General features: G+C 35.3%; 1 protein-coding gene and 1 long non-coding RNA gene across 7 annotated transcripts in view; one reads left to right on the top strand and one right to left on the bottom strand.

The window, feature by feature from the left end:
- IMMP2L (inner mitochondrial membrane peptidase subunit 2) overlaps nt 1–13,683 on the bottom strand; it is an 865,268-nt gene that overhangs the window by 122,350 nt on the left and 729,235 nt on the right. The window lies entirely within an intron of this gene.
- Nucleotides 7,773–9,774, top strand: LOC116549973. The gene is made up of 3 exons (XR_004268182.1): nt 7,773–7,841; nt 9,396–9,398; nt 9,692–9,774. It is a non-coding gene; the product is annotated as an uncharacterized LOC116549973 (long non-coding RNA).

Genomic DNA, 13,683 nt, shown 5'->3' with positions numbered 1-13,683 from the left:
CCAAGAATATCTACAAGGTGTTAGCAGAACACTCCAGAAAATATCACATTTACAATGCATACAAAGTATAGCTAAATGCCTTTGCCTACATTTGCCAGCCATTTATTGCCTATTGGGAGCTTAGCACAGAGTTAATTCATTGTAAGCCTCTGGTTTGCAGAGCAAAGGCAGCAAAAGTAAATCAGAACTCCCTACTTCCAAGAAGAGTCCATGTCAGTTTCATTTTCCTCACTACCTATGAATAAACAACTCCTATGCAAGCACTAAAATGCAGGGATCTGTGGAGCTTTGATTCTCAATTTAAAAGGTAAAGAGCAAGATGATCTTTCATGATCTTTTTCCTCAGAAAGCAACAGTTCTGTCTTTGCTTCTGTCTCAGAAAATGAGAAAAGTTGCTATAAAATGTAAATTATTACCTTATTTCACAAACTAAAGGCTTGAATGAAATAAAAATCCTGAATAAAACATATTACCCAAGTTGACTCCTCATCAAAAATATACAGTAGAACATATGTGTAGTAGAGGAACTTTGAGGGAGAAATAATATTAGTTTTAAGTATCTGCCTTTATTCAAGAATAAATTATTAATGGAAAAAAAGTTTTCATTTTTAGGTTGAATTAAAGCATGCTTTCAATATCATCTTCCCTTCTCCCTGATGTAATTAACCAATTCAGCAGATAAAATTCATCTTACTTTGAAACATGCAAATAAATGAAGCCTGAAAAATTATTAACTAAGAGACGAGGCAATTAGACAGCATGTTTCTGTTGTGCCACAGCAAGTTCCTGCTTGTGAGTGTGAGCACACTGGTTACTAGTATAAAAATATCTGCCATTCTAAATACCTATATAATCCACTGGGAACTGAATACTCTATTCACATGTTATTTATTGGTTCCCTGCTATGTGGAAGACACTGCTAGTCTCTAGAGAAGACCTGAAAGTTACAAAATAATCCCTGATCTCCTAGAAGTTGAAATCTACTAAGGGAAAGAAAAAACATGAACGATCGCAGTGCATGACAGTATAAAATAAGCCTCAGGTCAGCATCAAGAAGTGATAAAATCACCTAAAAATCCGTTATTTTGAGATGGATCTTGCATTCACCCATGAAAAATTGAATGATATAGAAGAGGAATTTAAAGAATAACTATCCTACCTGAGAATGAGAGAAGGGCAAGCAATTGTTATTAACACAAGAGAAATGTCAAAGGATAAGAAAAGGTATGAGTTGTCCCGTTAATCACAAAGCCATAAGAATCTTATAGCGGTCATAGAATTTATATACAATTTTTATTTATCAAAATATAAAATATTTCCTTCTTTGTGATTCTAATCACACTAGAACACAATTACAGGGGGAAAAAAAGCACACAATTTTACAGTTTAGGCAATGTGACTAATTCAGACAGATAAAATTCATGTTATTTTGAAACATTTAAATAAATTAAGCTTCAAAAATAATCAACTAAGAGAAGAGGCAATCATACAACACATTTCTGAGGGACATTTACTATATGCTTGGCATGATGAAAGGCACAAAGAAGAAATCAAGAGAGAAGCTTCTTGAAGGTAGAGAATATAACCTAATTCACAATTCTATCCACATTGCCCAGTACACACCCTGACTCATAGGAGATCATCAACTAATATTTTTAAAGAAATAAACTTAGAGGAATGAATGATCGAATAAATGAATGAAGGAGAGAATCCCTAACTTTTGGCATCTATATTAGTGACTTATGTTCATCCTTTTCTAGAAAAAAGTTATACCAATTTGTAATAGAAAAGCTGAGATTAATACTAGAAAAAGAAATTCAATACCAAATAGAAAGAAAGTGGGGGTGGGGGAGAAATACTAAGATCTGAGGAAAGATGGTGACTTCAATTGAACATTATATTTACTTCTGAGTTTTCTACTAGTCAAGGAAAAAGAGAAGCAATTACTTTTTCAGTTCTTATTGTCTGATTAACGGGAAACATCTTCACAAAGAGATATTTTTTTTTCCTGGAAGTATAAGATAAATTTACGTATAGAAACATACATATAAAAAAATTACATATAAGGAACTCTATAATTAACGGGCAATCACATCAATAACGTTGTGCAGATATAAAAAGGCTTTTCATGTGGTCCTTTGTTTTGCTGAAGGCTTTTCAGGTGGTCCCCTGTTTTGCTGACTTTTGATAAAAACTAAAAGAATGGTAATAGACTGTAACTCTAATAAAGCATTTTATGTCAGTGAAGCTTGTTGTTTTCTAGTGATTTACTGAATTATAAATAAATTTTGAAAAAAAATATAAAGGAACAAATGAATAATGTCAGTCAGAAGTACCAGCTATCTCCCTTTGATACTATTGGCCTGAGATGGATAGTAGTCAATTTAACATTGAGATCTTTTCAAAGAATACCCAGAGTATGGACTCCTCTGCCTGCTAACTGCATGCTTACCACATGTGTATCTAAAAGCCAGTTTTTGAAAGGGTAACTTCTTCACTAAAACCAAGTAAAAGGGAACTTTAAATCGAAGAAAAATTAAATGAATGATGTGCCTTTTTTTCTGAAACTGAAGTCAGGATATATTTGTAGACTACTTTACTGAGTATATTATAAAATGAATTTAGATTGTAAAGTTATTTTTAAAACACAGAGGATAAAAATATCTTCTATTTTTATATCACTGAATTTGTTTTTAGAAGCATGTTATGTAATGTATGGATTAATACATCCTTTGCATTTAATACATGATTGCCCAAATACTTTAGTAAAGGGAAACATACTGAAGTCAAATTTACTGAAGAACTACAGTATATATTTTCTGGAAGAAAAGGTCAAAGATGACAATTTATCATTTTTACTTACCACTAGTCATTTCATTTCTCAAATAAAGACAGAAAATATTCAGTAGTTGCCTTTTTAGGCAAAGTCAAGACAGCCTAGGCCAAGGAGATGGGTGATTATTTGGCAATATTGATGGTTTTGTCTGAATTACTAATTCCACTGGTTGAAGTTTTGCTTCAGTTCGCCCATAGAGTCTCTAACACAACCAGCTCTGCAGTAATGTAGGCCTGTCCAACTCTACTGTAAATCACTCGTGACAATGAGGGTGATTTCTGAAATTCATTTTCATAAATGTTCCCTAAAGTGGTACCATAAATTTTAACACAAAATTGACCTTAAAGATTTGCTAAAATATTAAATGCATGTGTAAAATATTTATTAATCTTTTCTTCATTATTTCAAAGTCATATCTGTTCAAACAGAATTCATCCATTTGAAAGAATTGATGGCTTTCTTTCTCAACTCTTTTTTAATTTATAAATGTCTAGTTTGTTGTGGCTGTACATTCTGTAAACAAAACATCTAACTAATAAAGAAGTTCATTAGGAAATGTGAGAAAGTGTCAAGTGGGAAGTCTGTGGGAATAGATACAACAACTGGAGCATTAGAAGCAGTTTGAGAATGAATGACATTACAGAGGACAAATTATCAAGCTCCCCTCCCAACAAAGCTGAAGGGCATGTCCATCTCATTTAATGACATGCATCTTCTGTTATAAACTAATTTTCAAAGTTTTCCATGAGTCTGTAGAGAAGTTTTGAACGGCTAAGAAAAGAGATGAGAACACAACCAGAAAATACACAGACACACATTAAAGAACAAAAGGATCAAATCAACAAACATTCATGAAGTGCTTCCCTTATGTGCACACCTGCCAACTCTTTGAGAAGTTATAAAAAGATGGAATCATAGTTTCTGCCCAAAAAGTTTATATTCTGGTTTGAATGAAAATATATGGCTATAGACATACCATTTTTTCCTCATAACAAATTTTCCTTAAGATGATGCTTTTACAAATGTATTATCATAACGTTTTTACTCACTGTGGCAAAGGACGTTTGCACATTTTTTGGAAACAGTGACAGGTTAGCATGATTTGACCCTGTCCATGTTACTATTTTAAGGTTCATATACTTAGATCTATAAAAGCCAATCATAACTTCCTTATGGGGTACGCTTGGTAATGGGAGAATGCCAAAAATGCAGGATGAAGAAGTGGCTCCCAAGTTAGGCCTACTCTATTCCACAAGTCTTAGTCAGATGCTTCATAAATGAGGGCCACTGTTTATAATGGGTACCTTAATCAGAAATGTAGATCAGGCACTAAAAACAAAAGAATACAAAAGCCTAATCAAATCAAGCAAACCAAAGCACATGACTTACAGCTCATAGTTTAGTAGATTCATTTTTATAAGTGGATGGCAGCACACTGTTATCTGCAATTGCTTTTTACTCATGACTGCTGTAGTTAAAATGAGGAGTAGCCACTTGAAAATGTGGCTACTCCTCAGTTTCCACCAGCTTTCTAGGTCTGACTGGAAAGCCAAAACTACTCAAATACTGTAATATAGAGCCTACATCTGCTATCTGTTATTTACTTAGCTGCTGTAGTCGCCCCTTTAGGGGCATGTTGCTGTTTCAATCTAATATTTTGCTCAAATTGAGACTTCCCATATCCGGCTTGTCTAAATTTTATTTGAACTTCCCATATTAAAACCAATAGTATGCTCTCTAGACCTCTGTCTCAAAACTAGATTTGCCAAATATGTGCTTGACTTATATTTTTCTTTGGTTATTGATCTTATAAGAACTAGCTCAGCTGACTGAGACTCTGAACAATAAGGATTGCTAGAAAACTATCCACAGTGATGCCATGTAATCATATCCTAAAAGATGGGTAAGAGGAGCACTGACATTCCTATTTATGCTGCTTACAATTCTAGCAAGAACTGGGAATTGATAGGTTTCAGAATGTGAAATCAACTTCATTCTTCAATCATTTCAGTTGTGAACCCTCTCATACTGAAAAAGGAAGTAGGTCATGGTTAGTCATTCACAGAGAGATTTCCAACAGAGACATAATGGAAAATACTGAGGTCCTGTACACAGGCACTAATAAGGGATGAATTCCCACTGCTGGCACAACAAAATTGTCAAGGTCTGGAACATGGGGTAACAGATACTGGGTTGAGTGACACAGCTTGCTGAGTTGTAGGATTATTGCCTTGTATGCCTATCTCTGTGCTGACAGGTATGGGAGGTAGGTGGTGGGAGAGGCAGCAAATCCACGGTGTTAGGATTCTCTTACTTAGCAGAGATATCTCATTCCATAAGACAGCCAATATCACCAAATCTTAGTATGTCTCCACTAAATACATGGATCCTGGAGCATACACCTGTCTGTACCCTTTGCAACATACAGTCTTTGCTATGTTATGAATGAACCAGAATAGAAGAAAATTTGAACTAAACTCAAGTCACTGATCTTGGTCATCTTTGAATGTAGATATGACTGCTTGGTCTAGCCTAGCAGAAATACAAATTATGACAATTAAAAGGAAGCTTACATTATTAAAAATTGTCTTCTGAATTTTCATGAAATTAGAAGTCCTGAGGTTAACCTGGTGGTATGGATTATATTTTAAAAGAATATTTTTCTTTTAAAGACTGTGTGTGTGCGTGTGTGTGTGTGTGTGTGTGTGTGTGTGTGTGTGTGTTGGTAAGTATAGCACTCTATTCTTTTTTTATTATGTTTTCCCCCACATTGTTAGGTGGCATTTTCTTTTGTTTACTTCAAATTAATATCCTATACCTTTATTATTTTGTAATTTTATTTATAAATGCACTATAACATACTTAGTCTATGAGGAACTCATGTTCTTAGGAAACATAAGCATTCAAATATTGAGAAATATATAATAAAATTGTAAGATATGGTCTTCTAATCAGAATATACATTATTGGCACATGTTCTTTGTTATGGGTCATAAAAACCATTAACTACAATACGTTCCTTTATTTGGTAAGTATTTATGGAATATCTGCTCTCTTTAAAGCACAACTCTACGAACCATGAGAATATAACAAAGCCAAAAAACAAAATCCTGACACTAAGGAACTTGTACAGAGGATGAAGCAAGAAGATACATGGGGAAGGCTGGTAGAGAAATTACAAGGCACTATGGGCACATTGGTTAGCTCAGTGAAATGGTTCAGTACTCATTTCTGGACCAGTTACCTGTTCAAGGATAACTTAAGTGTGGTCCCTGCCCTCAGGGCATTCACAGTCTAGAAGGATAAACACAAGTAAATCACCATTTTCAATATCACTTGATGTTATAATAGAAATATGCAAAAGAAGTAGAGATTATAAACACAATTATTAGAAGACTGTCCAGATCAGCTCCATAGTGGTTTTACAGAGAATGCTTATTGAAATAGATAAGTTTGTGTCTGAGCCTTAAAGGATGTATAGTATTAGGACAGGTAAAAAGGGCAGTAATGGAGGGGCATATTAGGTAGTGGAAACAAAATGAACATACTCCCTGAGACAGGAATGAATAGTAGGAGCTGTGTAGGGGATGGTGAGGATCAGATAGGCCAAAGAAGGGAGGGTTAGGAAGCAGCTGTGAGGTGTGAGCTGCAGAGCTCATAGAGTGCCAGTTGATGTCCACTTCGAATATCATCAAACTGAAGAACCTGGACTCAACTTGATCTGCCACAGAGAGAAACTGTGAAATCATTACTGTTTCAATCTGGGGTCTCTGGAAGGGCAGATTCTGAAACAGAATTTAGTATTTAAGATGTTTATAGAGAGTGCCCTTGGGAATCAATGTGTACACAGGAAGAAGGAGAAAGTAGAATGAGGCAGAGAGGGAAGTCAGCTGACACCTCTGGGAGCTCTGGTACTGAAAGTGCCTGGAAGAGTGCCTTGTGTTGGGTCTTCCTTCCTCTGCTGTGCTTAGACATTGGATGTGAGTAGCTCTGGAAATGAAAGTGATCTTGGACCAGGCAGCTCTGAGTAGCCAAGAGCAAGTCCTGATGAGCCGACAGGCTATCCCCTGGGAGCACTCCCAGCAATTGGAATAAGTCATTCCTTGAAGGATCACCATGGGGAGTCATAGTTACTGGTAGTTTTCAAAGTATGTTCCTGGAACTATCAGTATCTCAACACTTGTGGACTTGTTAGACATGCAAATTATCTTGCCCCACCTAAGACCTAGTGAATTACAAAGTCTGGGGGTGGGGCCATGCAGGAATCTGTTTACCTAGTCTTCCTGGTGATTATGATATAAGCTGAAGTTTAAGAACAACTGGTAAGATGGGTGCTTGAAAGATAAGAATGAGTTTACGATCAGTGAATAAATTAAGGAAGCACAAAAAGCCTGTTTGCCAGTACTCTACATCTAACTTCTCAATTGTACTGCTTTGAAACTACATGTAAACTCTCTAAAAACAAATGAAACAGGGGATGGCCTCCTTGTTTATTACCATTTTCAAACACTCAGGATTTGGGTGGTAAACTCTGTGTTTCTATGTTTGCTGTTAGAGACGTAGTAGTTATTTGAATACTAGATCCTTCTTTCACGCCAATTACTATTTCCAGGTGAAAAATTCTGTGTGGCATTTGTAAAAGAACCTCCTATACATCAAATATTTGCATGGACAAAGTTCATATCATAATGTACTTTTGGCTGTAGGCTGTAGTGTGTCCTTGAAGAAAAACCTTACTACATGTAACTCTTTGGAGTCTAAAAGAGTAGTGATTCACCTATCACTTGTGGGATTGACTAAACCCAATCAGAAGGTAGGGTGTTCTGGAACTCCGGTTTCTAATGCACACCAAGTCCTGTGGCACAATACTAGTTGTCCCCTCAATGCATTTTCCTAGTCTTATTGGGCACATAGCAGCTCAGCTAGGGACTAAACTTCCCAGACTTCCTTGCAGTGTGAGGTGGCCACCTAAGTTTGGGTCAATAGGATGGGCAAAAAGTGAGGAGTGCAATTTCTAGTTATTTTCAAATGAAAGACAATCAGCTTTCCCTAGACTTCCTCCCAAACCCACTCCTCACTGGGGCTCGAAAGTAGCAGCAATCCAACTTCAGCCATGCAGATGAGGAATGCTTAGAAGATGGAAAAACAACATGTAAGATCTCTGAATGTTCTAAAGGTTCAGAGCTACCCTGCAGTCTAGACCAGAATGTTAGGTAAGAGAGAAAAAAAACCTCTTAACATTTTTGTTTCAGCTGCTTTACATTAGCGTACACATTTACACCCAGCTAGGTTGCAGGAAAACACCTGAAATTAAATAAGAAAAAAAAATCACTGATGTCCTTCACAATACAGTATTGAACTGCCTGGAAAAAAAATTGACTTTAACATTACCATAGATGCTACATTGAAGTATTTCCTAATACTGAACAAAGTACAAAGAAGTCACACCAGTTTTAAAAGGTAGATGAGTGACTGAAAAGTCCTACTGAATAAATAAACAAAGGTGCTCAAGAAGTGTTTCATTTATTACTGATACAACATACATTAACATTCAACAGAAACTTAAATTTTTAAGAACAAACTTTACAAGTATGAAAATGGTAACTACTCTTCTATAGCACAAGTCAGTGCTAGGAGGTAAGCTCCAGGAGGGTAGTGGATTATGGCTTATTTATTGTTAAATTCACAGAAACTAGAAAAAATTTCTGGAACACAACAGGCACTGAATAAAGCTGTAGGATGAACAAATACAATCTCTTTTATGGTCTCCAACATACATGCATAATCAGAATGGATATATACTAAAACAGTATTGAAAGATTTACGCCTATCTTGAAATGTGTTAAACTTTCTTTAAAATAAACCACAAGTAAGCCATTTTTTAAAATTACATAAAGAAAAAAATTCAATGATCCTATAATTAACAAAATTTTGCTATTACACTAACTGATTAAATTCCAGATTTATAAGCAATTGTGTCAAGGAAAAAATACAAACTCCCAGGACTATTAAGAAAGATGTAATAGAATCACAAAATTGTATTCTATCACAGCCAAATAAACACAGTAAATCTTGTTCTAACAATGGAGTGACATTGGCCTTAAAATCTTGGCCTGTCTTATACATGGCTTTTACTCTGTGTTTTAGAGATATTGTGTTTTAGAGATATTTTGAAACTTTTCTTAATCCTAATGACATAGTATAATGCTATACCCAGAGCACACAATTCATACTACGTAGAAAAATCAAAAAGACTTTATATTTGGCATTATCTAGTCTACTTTTCAGTGAAAAGTCAACTCCTCTAGTTAGATCAACCCTTACTAAAGTAGGGGAAGCCATTAATTCAATAAATCAATAAGTGGACCAGTTATCTTTGTTCCAGTCTTATGCCAGAGACTGCACTTCTAATTAGGAATCCTTGTTTTTGATCACAGAGGGAACCTGGTGAGTAATCAGATGGATAGGCAAATCCATGAAATTACTAGAAAAAACAGTACAAAGCCTATTGTGTGTATTTAAGGCAACAAGCTCAAATGTCAGTGGAAGTCCAAAAGAGTTGGTTCATGTTCTGGCTCTGAAGTTCTTTTCTGCATAATTCTGGGTGACTTTCTTTAGATTTCATTGTACCATAGTTTTTCAATACGTTCAATGGAGATGCTATTTTGTATCCATTTAACTCATGGAAACATTAACAGATTAATATGATAAACTGTATTAAAATAAAGTAAGGTCTATTGAAGGAAGATATGACATGGATCCAAGATAGCATTAAACTGATTATTTGAGAGGCTTTATCCATAGTTTCAAAAGTATTCCATATCTTATTCCCTATTATCTGTGCACTTTAACAAGCAATTTTCTTTTTTATATGTTAAGCATGAGAATTCTTAACATTCATCAAAGGAAAAAAAAACCCCACAAAAACTAAAAAATAGTTGGTCTCAAAAAACAGAACCAATTAAAGGGATACTACACACTAAAATAGCAATTAAAATAATAAAATATTTCTGTGCTCAGATCTGCCAAATTTCTGGTCAACTTTTCAATTTAGAAATATGATTCAATTCAAACGCTTTTTCTAACCCTTTTTGAAATTTTCTGGCATAGTCCGAGAAGGTGATATGAAAGATGAGAAAAATCTTAATTATGTCAGAAAGTACAAAGGACTCTTAGAAAGAAAAAGCATTTGAAAAGCAGTTAAATATTTCCTTAGCATGAAGTAGCCAAATGACCTAATGGTAGTTTGAAGAGTAGGTTTAATATATTTCAGGATAGGTGTAAATCCTTCAATATTATCTTTCTATATACCTGTTCTGATTATTCATGCATGTTGGACCATAATCACCAATCCAGGCTCAAGTAGTCAGTCCCCATCTCTGTGTCATTTCTTGATCACTGTTTAGGATACTTGTTCTGGCTCTTTGTTTTAAAATCTTACTAGTAGGTAGATTAAAACCTAATGTGCTCTACATTCCTTGTAGATGCTTACTTTGATTTCTCCTCTATGGGAAGCTTTATTCTTCAAGCCTATTCTTCTAGTCCTTATGGAGTCTACCCTATTTTAAATGCTCCTTTCTGTCAAATACAGTATCTTCATTCTTATTCTAAACCCAGAAGGACATTTCTTTGGCTATTAAAAAACCCAGTTTGGGCCAGGCTTAGTGGCTCACACATGTAATCCCAGCACTTTGTGAGGCCGAGATGGGCAGATCACCTGAGGACAGGAGTTCAAGACCAGCCTGACCAACATGGAGAAACCCTGTCTCTACTACAAATACAAAAATTAGCTGGGTGTGGTAGTGCATGCCTGTAATTCCAGCTACTCAGGAGGCTGAGGCAGGAGAATCGCTTGAAGCCAGGAGGTGGAGGCTGCAGTGAGCCAATATCTCGCCATCGCATTCCAGCCTGGGCAACAAGTGTGAAACTCCGTCTCAAAAAAAAGAAAGAAAGAAAGAAAGAGAAACAAAACCCAGTTTGTAAATGTGTCTGAATTTTCTGATGTACATTTAAAAAACACAAGCAAAAATGTCATTGTGCTTCTTGTATCTACCTCCAACCTCAACAAAACAAGTGACAAATCACCCTCCTCTTCCTACCCACTTCCCTTTGTTGGTACCTTTTCTCTAGTCACCCAAACACAAAGTCTAATTTTAACCAAGTAAATATTTGATAAGTTGAAATAAATTGCTTAAGACTCATATGAAAGCAACTGATATTCCCAAAGCATTAATTTTAAAAAAGCATTTAAATATATATACATGAAAACATATAGTTATATACAAACAGGTTTGAAGGAAATGATTATAACTTTTTGTATAGAAGTCTTTAAATCTCCCCTTTTAAATACAAATTCATTAATGTCATAGTTATTTAAGGTATCCTACCTAGGAAACAGAAAATTTTCAATTCTGTAGGCAAATCCCGTCATCCTCACAAAAACTGGCCCCTACCCAAACCACTGACTCTTGGACAGTCCCTTGAACTGGATGTAACTCTGAAGAAATCAGGATAACTTCTGCCCTAGTTGATGACAGCCATTGGCTTAGTATCCGTGTGTTATGATTACAATAGTGTCTAGAACTATACACGGCCTGAAGGTTTTTAAGAAAAAGTTACAAGTGAGTTTGCTAAAATATTTTCAAAGTCTTAAAATTTTACCATAAATAAAATATTGCCAAGGAAGGAAAGTACATGGAAAAATAATAGTTTTTCACTTTAATAATTACATTTCAGTACGTGTATTTACTCAGCGTCTGCTTAAAACGTATTCAAATAAAGACAAAAGCTATCTCAAGACATGGTAAGGACTGTAAAATTCAATTTAAACGCATTCTGTTGAGAATAATTTCATTTTTATTTTGTACCAGTACCCTAGCCCACACCTAGGAATTTGGTTTGGTAGCAGTAGGCTATAAAAACCAGAGCAGCCACTTTGGGCTAATGATCTCAGTGTATCTGCTGTCATCCAACATTTCAAATCTTCAGTCTGCAATCATAATAGGAGAAGGGAGTCAAGAGTTTCTTTATTTTGGGCAGCCGTTTATGAATGAATGCAGTCACTAAAAGGCTAATTGTATCTTCTGAGCTATTAATTGACTAAGCTCCAGGAGTACTGTATAAAACATATGGTACAAGATCCAAGCAACTGTCCAGGGCTGTGCACAGGGGGCATTTGACTTCTTTTTGAAAAGAAGAACCGAAGGTAATCCCTTTGCAGCTGCAGTGCAGATGGTTTTCTTTACACCATTTCACTGAATACTAAACAGAAACTGGAAAAAGTTTGGAAACATAATAAACAAACAGCTGAGTGTTAGCTTAAATGCTCTCTGCATCTATCAGAGAAAAGCATTCAGAGTCCCTGGATGTTTACCAGATAGTTTAAAGAAAACACAGAGATGTGAAAACTGGATGAAATGATTTTGAAATTGTACCTAAATATGGTTCTATGTGGTTTTCTTCAAAGCAACAATATAATTAAATCTCTCTGAAACTTCAGTTATGGGTGTCATGATTCATAATCCTCAACATCATAAAAAGTTTAGGTTTCCTTGAAAATATGCTGAAATGGATAAAGCTAAAATCGTCCTTCCTCTAAGAGTTACTTGAAAATCACCATTAACCTTCATTCTTCCTCCTTAGTGTGGCAGCCCAATACCCTGTCATCCTTCCCAAATAAAAAGGCACAGTGAAGCTCCATTATCATTTCAACTTCACATTATTTATTCTATACAGGCAGAAAGAAAACATCAAATAAGAGCCTGGTTGGTGAGCAGGCAAAAAGCAAAGTCATATCAATGAATGCATTTGGCTTGTTAATACTCAGTAGGTAATAAGTAACAACATATTTAGTTCACTGAAGAAGACTAATATTAATACTAAAAACAAATCAGGTTGCACAAATGTGCATTACAATACTCTTAGATATTGGGATTGCAGCAGTAACAAACAAAATACCTGTCACGCATATCAATATATATACATTATGTCATATATAGCAAGAAAGAAAACCAAAATATTTGCCTTTATAGTTCTAACTATGGATAAGATTATGGATAACCTGCTTTAAGTTTTTTTGGTCAGGTACCAATGCAGATTTTTTAGGCACCATACCTAAAAGACTATGTTACATAATTTATTAATAACAAATGGACCAGACCAAAAGGTAATACTGCTTTATGTAAAATAAATCATAAACTAGATAAATATAATAATTTATTTGTGTTTTTTCAAATCTCCTAGAAAGTAGTGTTAAAATGAACTTCTTCAAAACCTGAAATAAATAATTGCCACATTTCTCTAACAGGGCAAATATGTGTTTCATCAGTTGGATACTTCATGAGTTTTAAACAATGAAGCGATTCACTAGGCGAAATATGTTCTGAAGCCCTACTATCAAATGACACCAAACCCCAAATCATCTGAAAAATAAAAATAAAAATTACTCTTCTTTGCCACTGCTCACTCTTTCCCCCATTCTTTAGTTCCATAAGCTATATACACACTTTGGAAACAGCAGTAGCTTTGCATTATGAAACACACACACACACACACACACACACACACACACACACACACACACACACACACACACACACACACAAAACAAAGCACACCAAAGCCAACTCTAAGAGGTTGGGGCTGGTGTGAAGGCTTCCTTCCTAAATGCCTGCCATCTGAAGTCAGTGTCCTCACTGTTCTGCCAGCTTCCATCTCATTCCCAACTCTCAGCTGGAAATGTTTTGCTTATTCCTTGTTTAGTACTCTTAATTTCTTTCTTCTTACTTGCTTGCCTTTCATTTAACTTGGTAAAACATTAAAATGGCTGCATTTAATTCACTTATCAA

This window comes from Sapajus apella, unplaced genomic scaffold (genome assembly GCF_009761245.1).
Source record: "Sapajus apella isolate SASKATOON/1434 unplaced genomic scaffold, GSC_monkey_1.0 scaffold7, whole genome shotgun sequence".
Taxonomy (NCBI): domain Eukaryota; kingdom Metazoa; phylum Chordata; class Mammalia; order Primates; family Cebidae; genus Sapajus; species Sapajus apella.
Note: the sequence above shows the minus strand (reverse complement) of the source record. Positions and strands in the feature narration are given on the sequence as shown.